The sequence below is a fragment of the Schistocerca nitens genome, chromosome 4, assembly GCF_023898315.1.
Source record: "Schistocerca nitens isolate TAMUIC-IGC-003100 chromosome 4, iqSchNite1.1, whole genome shotgun sequence".
Lineage (NCBI taxonomy): Eukaryota > Metazoa > Arthropoda > Insecta > Orthoptera > Acrididae > Schistocerca > Schistocerca nitens.
Genome location: NC_064617.1, coordinates 487,752,480 through 487,766,944, shown reverse-complemented (window position 1 = coordinate 487,766,944; position 14,465 = coordinate 487,752,480).

Here is a 14,465-nt window from a genome sequence, read left to right as displayed (position 1 = left end):
TTGGATGTACCGTGCACTATTCAGTGTCCCCTCGACGATCACCAGTGGTGTACGGCCAGTGTAGGAGATTGCTCCCCACACCATGATGCCGGGTGTTGGCCCTGTGTGCCTCGGTCGTATGCAGTCCTGATTGTGGCGCTCACCTGCACGGCGCCAAACACGCATACGACCATCATTGGCACCAAGGCAGAAGCGACTCTCATCGCTGAAGACGACACGTCTCCATTCGTCCCTCCATTCACGCCTGTCGCGACACCACTGGAGGCGGGCTGCACGATGTTGGGGCGTGAGCGGAAGACGGCCTAACGGTGTGCGGGACCGTAGCCCAGCTTCATGGAGACGGTTGCCAATGGCCCTCGCCGATACCCCAGGAGCAACAGTGTCCCTAATTTGCTGGGAAGTGGCGGTGCGGTCCCCTACGGCACTGCGTAGGATCCTACGGTCTTGGCGTGCATCCGTGCGTCGCTGCGGTCCGGTCCCAGGTCGACGGGCACGTGCACCTTCCGCCGACCACTGGCGACAACATCGATGTACTGTGGAGACCTCACGCCCCACGTGTTGAGCAATTCGGCGGTACGTCCACCCGGCCTCCCGCATGCCCACTATACGCCCTCGCTCAAAGTCCGTCAACTGCACATACGGTTCACGTCCACGCTGTCGCGGCATGCTACCAGTGTTAAAGACTGCGATGGAGCTCCGTATGCCACGGCAAACTGGCTGACACTGACGGCGGCGGTGCACAAATGCTGCGCAGCTAGCGCCATTCGACGGCCAACACCGCGGTTCCTGGTGTGTCCGCTGTGCCGTGCGTGTGATCATTGCTTGTACAGCCCTCTCGCAGTGTCCGGAGCAAGTATGGTGGGTCTGACACACCGGTGTCAATGTGTTCTTTTTTCCATTTCCAGGAGTGTATTTTTTGTCATTAACATGTTACATTTTCCACATTCAACATCATCTTTGTTCTCTGCATCGATAGTCGACATTCAATGTATGATATCTTTGTACCTTGCTTAATAATATTTTTTGCATTGTAAAGAAGAAGATGATGTGTACAATACATGTGCGATGTTCAACACGTATTTTAACAATATAGTGAGGCGTGCCAAAATAATTTTTTTACAATGTGTGTGTTTTGGTTGAATTCAAGAACTATATACATCCAGCTAGAAAACTACATAGCCTGCAACAAAAAGAACCGCTTACTACTGGAACATATGTAAGTAAACACTACTATTTTGCAGTATAAAATGGCACTAAGTACTCAAATATTCTTGTACAGTGTGGAGTAGACGATATGCTGTTAACCACGACACCTATGTAACGAAAAATGTTAGCCATATGAAGATTGCGAAAACGATTAAAACAGTAAAATAACGGCCGAGGAGTTCGAAAGATTCAACATGGATACGAGAAAAGGAAATGATTAGTAGTAGTACAGCGCATCCTCCGCACGCACCGTGTGCTTGCAGATCATCTGTGTAGAAGTAGATGTATAAAAACATTTATTACGAAAGCTGAGTTACTGGTTTCGCCTAGAGGACAAATCATTTAAAGATGATCGTAGCTATGATCTCCGCAAGCGTGTTGTTACCATACTCTCGTTGTTGTTTGCCAGTTTGCTGCGCTTCAGTACAGTTCTTATCAGATGAAGCCCATGTGAACCGGAAGCACTTTGACGAAATAAGTTACTACATCAGAACACGAACAGTTTGTGGTTTCCCACTAATAAATGAAAGTTGTAACTGCGTGCGCTTCTGTGGCCAGAGTCAGTCGACATTAAAATTTTTTGGGTGTCCGACCGCGTCGTGTTGTAGGCTGATTGTCACTACATGATTAAACATACGTTTCAGCCACTATTACAGCTGCCGTCGCCTGGGTCTTGCGATGGTACTGGTGGGTGCATAAAGAGTTTAACTTGCTGTTGTTGTATTGTGCTTGCATGTCTGAATTTCGTAACCTGCGAAAACCAGTGGACCGAGATCTTCTTTGTACTGATCATACAAAATTTACTCCCATCTATACCTCTGTCCCCTATCACACATCCAACACTGTGAGTACACAGCATGTACAACTACGTTAGCAGGAACTAATAAAAACACTAACGTCGCCACCTGGTTCTCAACCTGTAATAAACTAACTAAAGTCAGAAAAATTATGTTGTTTATTACAATTGTCGCACCCCACTATTCCGATCAGTTACACACAAACACTAAATTATGATACCATTATTTTCACTAAAACGGATAGGCCACGAATTGTTCCTGGATACGGAAAACCAACATCAATGGAGCAGGGTAACTGGTGCACAACATGTCATCAGTGTTCTGCAACACTGTAGTTAAACCTATCCTCAAGGTCGAGAGTGTCGAGGAAGAAGTACTCAGAGTCTTCGTGTCTCGAGTGTTGAGGAGGAAGTGCTTTCACGAGCGTATTCGTCTCCTGACCAACGTACAAGCCGGATGTTTGGGCCAGCCAACCAATGATTGGTACCTTCTTAAACACTATTTCACCTTTTAACCAAATTTTAGACCAGAGGAAAAATGCTGATATCGGAGCACAAGAATGCGAATATGCTTCTATTGAAAAGACGATCACTGAAAAGGGAGGTACCAGCTGCCTCGTCCCAACTTCCTCAGCACCTTCAAACTTCGTCGGCAGGTGATGGCTGAAGTGATCACTGTACCAAATATCTACTAATATCAGTATTCCTGGCCCCTGTTTTGATCACAACGGAAAATCCTTCCTACACGTCGGTCAGGTGCCTGAAGATGGCGTAGTAAAACGCTGAAACTGGTTACCAAATAAAATAATGTTGAGAATTGAAGGCTGAAAGGTATTTAATTTGACATCCTCTATCACCCTGAGAATTGTCTTCCAATATTTATATTCGATGTCAAAAAGTTCCTGCCTTTTTTTTCTGAAACGCTTTTCTTGCTGTTGCTAGTCAGCATTTTATACCGTTTCTACTTCATCATTGTTTTTTTTTTTACTACTCAAATAGTAAAACTCATCTACAGATTTTAGTGCACTATTTCCTTGTCTCAGCGTCGTCTTATTTAATAGCACCACAATTAACTGCCGTTGTTTCGCTTTTGTTGATATTGTGGATTTATTTGAAGCTCGGCAGCATAATATTATGATCTCATTTGATTATCTCAAGTCTAATACCTGACAAATCTCTCCGATTGTACTGGAGAGAGGGTAGGTCTGAAATTAATTGCCAAATTCACTCACTACATATCACAAAATGGCACTTAGCGACAATCTTCTGCTACTAAAAATTAATTTCTTCACGACGCTACTGTTTTAATGGGCTTCCTTTTTTTATGGAACTTCGCGGCGAAACGTGCAATCCGTGGTCGAACAAAGCACGCGCTTAATTAAAAGAATCACACAAGACAAAGTCAGCCAAGGAAATTCTTGCAGATGGCCACTCATAACATGTCGGGACTTCGGGAAACTTCACAATAGAAATCCCACAATTGGAAACACTTCATAACATAGACAAGTTAGCATGGCGGAAGAGTGTGTGAGGTTTCTGTTCTGTGCTGACAATGGTGTTTAATCCTGCACTCACAACAATAGCTTCACCAGCAGTTCAGAAGAAATACATGTAGCACAATAAGAGCACTAACAGAAAGTAATAGAATATATTGAACGAAGGTGCCTAGGACAGAACTGTTTGTAACTTACATGTATAGTATCAAAATATCTAAATTGAAAGAGTATAGGCCTACGTATTTCGGGCCATTGACAATAAAGTGAGGTGAAACGCTTCTGGCGAAACATATATTGCCATTAATCGGTTGCAAACAGATAGTCTTAACCTAACTAGCGTAAATACAATATTAACAGTAACTGAGAATTGACAAATGAACAACATTCAAGATATAACTGTGGTGTTATTGTGTGACATTCCTTACGTCTTTGAACTGCGTACTCTGCTTTGCATTAGATGGAGCTCATTGCCGGAAGTTCCTAGCAGTAATCAGGTGGTGATATATGAAATCTTAGCGGTGGCATTTTCCAGTCCGACAGTCGGGTCTCGGAATCTTACTGAAAAAAGTTAGCTACAGTGCTTTAATGATTCACTTTGGAATCATTCATTCACAGATGTCGTGATCAAATTCTGTGGATGTATTACAGTTCAATAGTTTCGATTCTAATGAGTCACCATCACAACTAAAATTCTAATATTTTATTAAGAAAGTAACACTTCGTCATAATACAATCATTCTGACCACTCGATTTTAAGTGAACACAATGAGTGCTTCGTGACACACTTGACGCTACTTTGGTAACAAGATACTGAATTTTTAGTACTCATTGGTTGAAATTGTTTAATTGTATTGTCGTTGTCGTGGTCCTTAGTCCTGAGACTGGTTTGATGCAGCTCTCCATGTTACCCTATCCTGTGCAAGCTTCTTCATCTCCCAGTACTTACTGCAACCTACATCCTTCTGAATCTGCTTAGTGTATTCATCTCTTGACCTCCCTCTACGATTTTTGCCCTCCACGCTGCCCTCCAATACTAAATTGGTGATCCCTTGATGCCTCAGAACATCTCCTACCAACTGATCCCTTATTCTAGACGAGTTGTGCCACAAATTTCTCTTCTCCCCAATTCTATTCAATACGCCCTCATTACTTATGTGATCTACCCATCTAATCTTGAGCATTCTTCTGTAGCACCAAATTTCGCTTCTTGTCTGAACTATTTACCGTCCATGTTTCACATCCATACATGGCTACACTCCATGGATTTTAATTCCTACTCTGAATTTTTCTTTTGTTTCCTTTACTGCTTGCTCATTACACAGATTGAATAACAACGGGGATAGGTTACTCCCTTCCCAACGACTGCTTCCCTTTCATGCCCCTCGACTCTTATAACTGCCATCTGGTTCCTGAACAAATTGTAAATAGCCTTTCGCTCCCTGTATTTTACCCCTGCCACCTTTAGAATTTGAAAGAGAGTATTCCAGTCAACATTGTCAAAAGCTTTCTCTAAGGCTACAAATGCTAGAAACGTAGGTTTGCCTTTCCTTGATCTTTCTTCTAAGATAAGTCGTAAGGTCAGTATTGCCTCACGTGTTCCAACATTTCTACGGAATCCAAACTGATCTACCCCGAGGTCAGCTTCTACCAGTCTTTCCATTCGTCTGTAAAGAATTCGCGTTAGTATTTTGCAGCTGTGACTTATTAAACTGATAGTTCGGTAATTTTCACATCTGTCAACACCTGATTTCTTTGTGGACTTGAAGTATTATATTCTTCTTGAAGTCTGAGGGTATTTCGCCTGTCTCATACATCTTGCTCACCAGATGGTAGAGTTTTGTTAGGACTGGCTCTCCGAAGGCCATCAGTAGTTCTAATGGAATGTTGTCTACTCCCAGGGCCTTGTTTCGTCTCAGGTCTTTCGGTGCTCTGTCAAACTCTTCACGCGGTATCATATCTCCCATTTCATCTTCATCTACGTCCTATTAAATATCAATAATATTGTCCTCAAGTACATCACCACTGTATAGACCCTCTATATACTCCTTCCACCTTTCTGCTTTCCCTTCTTTGCTTAGAACTGGGTTTCCGTCTGAGCTCTTGATATTCTTACAGATGGTTCTCTTTCTCCAAAGGTATCTTTAATTTTCCTGTAGGCAGTATCTATCTTACCCCTAGTGATATATGCCTCTACATCCTTACATTTGTCCTCTAGTTATCCCTGCTTAGCCATTTTTCACTTCTTTTGGAGTCTTTTGTATTCCTTTTTGCCTGTTGCATTTTTATATTTTCTCCTTTCATCAATTAAATTCAATATTTCTTCTGTTAACCAAGGATTTCTACTAGCCCTTGTCTCTATACTTACTTGATCCTCTGATGCCTTCACTATTTCATGTCTCAAAGCTATCCATTCTTCTTCTACTATATTTCTTTCCCCCGTTCTTGCCAATCGTTCCCTAATACTCTCTCTGAAACTCTTTACAACCTCTGGTTCTTTCAGTTTATCCAGGTCCCATCTACTTGAATTCCCACCTTTTTGCACTTTCTTCAGTTTTAATCTACAGTTCATAACCAATAGATTGTGGTCAGAGTCCACATCTGCTGCTGGAAATGTCTTAGAATTTAAAAACTGGTTGCTAAATCTCTGTCTTACCATTGTATAATCCATACGAAACCTTCCAGTGCCTCCAAGCTTTTTCTATGTACAAAACCTTCTTTCATGATTCTTGAACCGAGTGTTAGCTATCATTAAATTATGCCCTGTGCAAAATTCTACCAGGCGGCTCCCTCTTTCATTCCTTACCCCCATTCCACATTCACCTGTTACTTTTCCTTCTATTGCTTTTCCTACTATCGAATTCCAGTCACCCATGACTATTAAATTTTCGTCTCCCTTCCCCCTCTGAATAATTTCTTTTATCTCATCATACATTTCATTAATCTTTTCGTCATCTGCGGAGCTAGTTGTCATATAAACTTGAACTACTGCGGTAGGCGTGGGCTTCGTGTCTATCTTGGCTACAATAATACGTTCACTATGCTGTTTGTAGTAGCTTACCCTCACTCCTATTTTTTATTCATTATTAAACCTACTCCTGCATTACCCCTATTTGCCTTGTACTGAGAAACGGAACTGTAAGACCAGAAGTATTGTTCCTCCTGCCACCGAACTTCACTAATTCCCACTATATCTAACTTTAACCTACCCATTTCCCTCTTTAAATATTCTAAACTACCTGCCCGATTACGGGATCTGACATTCCACGCTCCCATCCGTAGAACGCCTGTTTTCTTTCTCTTGGTAACGACGTCCTCCTGAGCAGTTTTTGCCAGGGGATCCTAAATAGATCACGTGCACCATTGTGAGAATTTTAAATTTTACTGGATTGACTTCGTAGTGAGAAACTGAACACTTATTCATGGGTCAAAGGAATGTCGACGACACTTAATTTAGGTCGATTTAACGGTGTGGTAGTGCTGAGGATTGATCGAATTCCGGCAGTAAACTTTTGCTTTGTGTGTAAGTCTGGGGAGCATAAGAACGCGTCAAACTGCGAATGCCCGTAGTGCTGCTTGGAGGCTCAAGATGCTATTCATCAGTACTTAACCAGCATAATATCGCAGTTATAAGGAAAACGTTGTGGTGATGTTTAATGGCAGTGATATGCTTGACTAGTCACAGATGGATCTGTGATTTGCGTACTGAAGAATGTAACACTTAATTTATCGATCTCGTGAATACGGAGCAAAGCTTCACATTACGGCAGTACGTGTTGACCCAGTCTTCTCTTGAGCCCACGCGATACGAGTGGGCGTCTTCAGCTGACGGTCGCAGGCCGCTGGGAGTCCCCTGGCTGCTTCCCTATTCCTCCGGCGCGAGGCGCTGCGCTCGGCAGGCTGGTCACGTGACCGCCTCCAGGAAGCGCCTGGGCGTATGAGGAATGTCGCCGGAGACCGTTCCACGGCGTGCTTACCGCTTCTCGGTACAAGACGGTGGCTGCCTTCCCGATAACCAGAACTGCCAGCCCCGAGAATTCTCTCGCGTCAAGCGCGCGAGTTAACGCTGCACGCTAGGCCGCGAAGGAATCCAGAAGATCTAGTGCAGGCGTGAGACACGGAGATGGATGGGGGCGCCGGTACTTGTTCTGTCAACAGTTAGACTAGGGACATTATTAAGTTCTCATTCCCGCAGAATCGAGAGAGGTAATTCGGACACTCGGTACAGAAAAGTAAGTCACTCTGGTTTCGATTTCCCTACTTTAATGGAGAAAGCTCCGAGGTTTTTTCTTCAACAAATTTACGGCCAGTTATTCCCCCTTTTCTTTGTGCCAGTAGGGTGTTTTGATGATGGAAGGATGCTGAAGACGTTGAACTACGCCACTCTCTCCTCCGCCTCTTTCGCTTCTCATAAAGCGAGCACACAAGGCTAGCGAAGACCAGTTGTAAATTGTCGTAGATTTGTTGGGAAAGTACCAGTGCTTCAAGCGCTAACAGAAAGCACTGATGCACAATTCGTTATGGGCACTGAAAGCTGGCTAAAGCCGGAGAGAAGTTCAACCGAAATGTTTGCGAAGATCCTAATGGTGTTCAGAAAGGAATAGGCTCAACACAGTTGGTGGTGGCGTGTTTGTTGCTGTTAGAAGTAGTTTATCTTGTAGCAAAATTGAAGTAGATAGTTCGTGTGAGATAGTATGGGCAGAGATAATTCTTGGCAAAGGGAATAAAATAATAATTGGAACATTTTACCGACTTCCCATTTCAGATGATACAATTGCCGAAAGTTTCAAAGAAAACTTGAGTTATTTTCAAACATGTACCCGACTCATACATTATAGTTGGTGGTGACTTTTATTTATCCTCGATAGTTTGGCGCAAATACACGTTTAAATCCGGAGTTACACATAAAACGTAGTCCGAAAATGTGCTAGAAGCATTCGAAAATTATTTCGAGCAGTTAGCTCATGAGCCGATAGTAAACAGTAAGCGAATAGTAAACGGTTGTGAAAACACACTTAACCGCTTAGCAAAAAGTAATCCTGAGCTAATAAAGAGCATCTAAACTGATACAGGGATCAGTGAACACAGGGTTATCGTAGCGAGACTGAATATTGTAACCCACATAGTCTCCAAAAATAGACGAAAAGTATACTCATTCAAAAAAGCAGATAAAAATTCACTTGATGCCTTTCTAAGAGACAATCTCCACTCCTTCCAAATTAACAATGTATGTGTAGACCAGATGTGGCTTGAATTCAAAGAAATAGAATTGACAGCGACTGAGAGATTTATACCAAATAAATTAACAAACGACGAAGCTGGCCCCCTTGCTACACATAACGGATGAGAACGCTATTGCAGAAACAACGAAAAAAGCGTACCAAATTCAAACAAACGCAAAATCTTCAAGATTGATGATCTTTTACAGAAGCCTGAAATTTAGCATCGACTTCAATGTGAGACGCTTAACAGTTTCGATAAAGAAATTTGTCTCGAAATCTAGCAGAAAATCCGAATATGCTGTCCGTATGTAACGTATGCTAGCATAAAGATACAATCAGTGCCTTCTCTCGGCGATAGCAATGGAAATATTATCGACGACAGTGCTGCCAAAGCAGAGTTACTAAACACAGCCTTCCGAAATTCCTTCACCAAAGAAGACGAAGTAAATTTTCCAGAATTCGAATCAAGAACAACGGCCAACACGAGTAACTTACAAGCAGGTATCCTCGGAGTAGTGAGGCAAGTTAAATCACATAATAAAAGCAAGTCTTCCGGTCAGAATGTATACCAAATAGGTTCCTTTCAGAGCATGCTGAGGCAATAGCTCCACACTGAACAATCATACACAAACGCTAGCTCGACGAAAGATCCGTACCCAAAGGCTGCAAAAGTTGCACAGGTCACACTATTATTCAAGCAAGGCAGTAGGAGTAATCCACTACATTACAGGCCCATATCACTAACGTCGATATGTAGCAGGATTTTGGAACATCTTCTTCATCATGCTCCGCACAGCAGGTGGAGAAAGAGAACCCTTGCTCAATCCTTTCAGCCCGCGACATTCTCGAAGTGCAGCTGCAGCATTACTGTTGTTTTGATAACAGAGTTTCACCAGTGATGAATTACTCCTTTTGTCCAAGTTCATGTTGATACTTCAAAGAGTGACTGCGACTGGTTAGGTGGTGTGAGACCATGAATCACGAAGACTGATCACGGCACCTAGTGGCCATGATTGGAACGGGATGGCGGCGCTGTGACGTATGGCAATCACACATCCCGTACTCTGGATATTAATGCTACCAAGTCTGGTATTCGCACGATAATTAGTTTCCATGTTATAACGTGCTAAATAGGGAATTTTCATTATAACCACCAGGTACTAATGCAGTAGGACACAATTATGACGACAGGAACGTTACAAAGATGGTCCCTATTATAAGTATTGCTGACTAATGCTCTGTGTTAGCCAGGTTACTGAAAGAGGTGGAGTTACATCAAACCTTGGATCTAATTCTGTAAGATAGGCACAGTAGCCTAGCTGTGATGATTTTCCTGGAACCAACACCCAAAAATCCTACAGAGCTGAGGTAGATCTGATTAATAAGCCAATGGCAGCTATCTTGCAACTTATCAACAATACAGTAGTTTTCCCTAACATGCAGGAGCTGTAAGCAATGCTTACCATAATCTTCACTGAGATACGAGCAGAGTGGAAACAAAGTGACTTACCGACTTGAAAACACAGCCGTAATCCAGCCACCACCTTTCCCTAGCGACGCCTTTTTGCGTCCACGTTTCCCAGGCTTGTGTTCCCAACGACTCCCTACGGCCTCGCCTTCTCATCGACTCCCTTTCTTGTGTCTCTAAAACTGTAGCTTGTTGCTGTCTTCCCACCAACAATATGCATGCACCAATCCCACTAAAAAGTTGTCAGTGCCGCCCATGACGTAATGTTTCATAAGTAAGCTTCCGCACCGGTCAATGAATCACATTTATTCCCCTGTCCACATTATACCACAACTAATACGCCGATCGTCGCTCATTCTGCCGTCAGCTAACCCCGCATTACAGTTCCCGAGGAAACGTAAAAACCTTGCTACGACGCTAAGCTGGCTCTGCTTCAGTAAAGTAAATCGTAACTGTTTTTGAGGCTGTAATGAATGCTCGGAGAAGCTGAAATCCCAAAAAATGTCGCTCTACACGTTCCCTGAACCTATCACCTGCAGGCAGAGTCTGTTTTTTTGGATCGAAGATCTTGTTATCTTAGCCGCCAGCTCACCATCAAAAATGGACTATTGTTGGTCTGCCAGTGCTCCTTCCACCCAATTTACTTTCATCCCCTGGGCAGGAGGTGGTGTCTCAGCTACCAGTCTTCCCTTTTTCTGCAAATGGATGGCATAGCCCCTATTAATCGCTTCACCAAGCCTCGCCACATGACGCCAGTCTCATGTTCACAGCACTCCTCACTTATATAGTAAGCCCAGAAAGCCATTGAAAGTATCCAGATGTCCAGCACCATTTAGAGAACAAGAAATTTAAGAAGACGAAGTGAGCTCATCACATCTCATCATTGTGATAGTACACATCCAAGCAAGCTAATTCAGCTCCCTGCCATATGGATAGTTGTTGTTGTTGTGGTCTTCAGTCCTGAGACTGGTTTCATGCAGCTCTCCATGCTACTCTATCCTGTGCAAGCTGCTTCATCTCCCAGTATGTACTGCAGCCTACATCCTTCTGAATCTGTTTAGTGTATTCATCTCTTGGTCTCCCTCTACTATTTTTACCCTCCACGCCGGCCGCGGTGGTCTCGCGGTTCTAGGCGATCAGTCCGGAACCGCGCGACTGCTACGGTCGCAGGTTCTAATCCTGCCTCGGGCATGGATGTGTGTGATGTCCTTAGGTTAGTTAGGTTTAAGTAGTTCTAAGTTCTAGGGGACTGATGACCACAGATGTTAAGTCCCATAGTGCTCAGAGCCATTTGAACCATTTTTTACCCTCCACGATGCCCTCCAATACTAAATTGGTGATCCCTTGATGCATAATCCCTTGATGCATAATTAAAGGCGGGCAAAGAATGGAAAGACACTCACAGAAGAGTTTGCCGCGTTTCAAGTTTTATAGCCTGGCACCCATCTCCGTATTGAATGTTCACTGCTCCTAAAGGGAAAGCAAATCTGCTGGCCCAGCAGAACATGGCCAGAGACAGAACCTGCACAGCTTTCTGATGCTGGTGGGCCCCCATGCTTCCTTGTTGAAACCACCCGGCCTCTACGACTACCTGCCTACCTGTTCTATGGCATGTCTCTGGCCTCTTCTGTTGAGTGTAAGTGTTTACTAATGTTGTCCTCCACCTCTTCCAACTCATATTCATGGACAAACACAAACACACACACAAACAAACACACATACACATGCACTTTTTTCAATGTTTAGTGTTAAACTTTTTTTATTTGTTTGCTTCATATTGACTTACTGATTATCTTTAAGGTTGTCAATTACTAAAGTGACTGTCTACGGCTGTTAAGTATTTTGGAAGAAGCATATTAGTGCCATCAGCTGTACAGTTGTGTATTTATTCTCTACCTTTTTCAGCTGTACATCAGTGGATCAAAAATACGTTTTCGTCGAATATAACACAACCAGATACAAAACATACATAACTCTCATAAGAGACTGTCCGAACAGAATCCAATAAACGTGCTGTACATTGCTGTATTTGTAATATGGATAATGTAATATTGTTATATGGCTTATGTTCAGAAAGACCATTATGACAGTTATGTATATTCTACATTTGGTTGTTTCATACTTGATGAAAATGTTTTTTTTATACATTGATGTATACTGTTTCTCTCCTGTAAATGTGTTTATTATAACTGAAACCAGTAGAAAATTAAATGCACAATTGTACAGCTGCTAGCGCAAATACGCCTTTTTTTTTAAATTTCCATTACGTTACCCATTACGTGGTCAAATATGACATTTACTCTGTGCTTCCTCCTAATTCTGCATGTTTAGTATCTAATCAGTATTGTTCACCAGTATTGTATCCACTTTGATGACAGTAGTTAAAGTCTGCTGCCGGCTTTGCAAGCAAAAACCCGGTTAATGAAATAAATTAATATTGCAGAACAGCTGCAATTTTATGATTTTCATTTATAATAAGTTTTGACAGTATTTGTTGACATGCTTTCAAGTACATGTAAGAATTAGTTAAATTTTAATTGTGTTCCATTGTTAAGTTTGATTTCTTATTGATATACTGAACCAATGTTTTTATTGGCACTGTAGATGAATAACTAACAAGTAATAGCAACTAAATAGAAACTAAATACGTATAAAAATAAACGCTTTGACTTACAGATGCAACATGTATGACTACTACTGAAACGGAAGCAACCATTTGCCTTCCTGAGAGAATCAGTTTTCGTATACGTGCCTGAGCCCGGATATTTGCTTTGCATATGTAATAAGTAGCCTGAAGATTGTATGGAACTGTCAGGTGTCCAGCCAGCAGGGTGCAGGGACGGGTACACTGAGGTGAATGTACCGCAGTTATGTAAACAACCTGATTAAATCCCCTTCACAGTCGAGGAGCCGCCAATGCAAATACCACTAGACATCAGTATGACATCATAGTCTACCGGCACGACATGCCGCCTGTACCATTTGCATCAGATCATTTTACGACCCAGTCAAGAAAGAAGGTTATGCTTATAATTTATTATGTATTTACATGCAACTGTGATGTGTGAAATCAATTGTGCAGTACCAATATCAGGTGCTGTTGGCTGTTCACTTATAACGTCATAGGACGCATAGCTTCTATTAACAAGTAAAACGTGAAATAAATTGGTAATACTATTATGAAATAAAAATTATCAACGATGTGTGAGCTCTTAGCATGGACACAAGCAAATCGATACTGACTAGTATATCTCTCGGTCCGAGTTAAAGTACAGATTTTCTTTTCCGATAAATATTCAAAGACCTCAACTGTTTAATGTTAGCTGTGGAGAAATGAGGTAATTTGATGATGTCATTCATAACATCTGAACTGATGTGTTCAAGCAGCTAGTGCTTACATAACTAAATGAATCATATCGATGCTGTATCTTCATCTAAACTGCTATAATTGCTTAGAAAACTGAAAAATGACTAAGCGTAATTCCACACCCACGCATGGCAGCATACTAACGAATTCTTGAAGGCTTTCCATATTGTACAGTTAACTTTCCTGATCATTCAACAATTAAACCCCTTCAGTCAATAAAAATGATGGCACTATCATCGGCAGTTTCTTGCCCCCACCAATAATATTGCTCTGAAACATGCTACTTCACACCAGGTAGATTTATGTCCAGCATGTGCTGAAAAACACTTGACCTCATGGAAAGGTCATTACTCTTAAGCCAGTATAGTAGGCTTTAGCAACAAAACATTCAACTTCAAGTACAGCAACAAACATCCTTATCTTACTTCTTACTATTTTGTGAAACCTACAGAGTACTGAATTTGTTCACTAGGATACAATATTTCAGAATAAATAATATCATAACATCTTGGTTATTAAGTTGGCATATTGCATTGGTTCTTGTTTCATGATCTACCGGTCGCTATTCGTCCAGATGAAAAGAGGTTAAAATATAAGAAGTAAAAAGTTATGTGATGTGAAAAGCTCAGATGCCTACCCCTATTGCAGTGAAAGTATGATCTTACAACGAATCCGTTCTCCCATTCTGCTATACCCTCATAACTTCGCAGACGCTGGGGTTGCAGTTGTAGGCAGAAATAAGAATTAACTTCAATCACAATGATAATTTGAATTGGGCTTGAGTTGTCTTTAGATAACAAAGGATTGAAATTCAAACATAAGACCACCCTTCACAACTGGTTAAGTGTCATTAATTAATTCATACTGGTAAAAACCTCTCCTAAATCAATAAGAAAGCGTTGCTATATTGCAA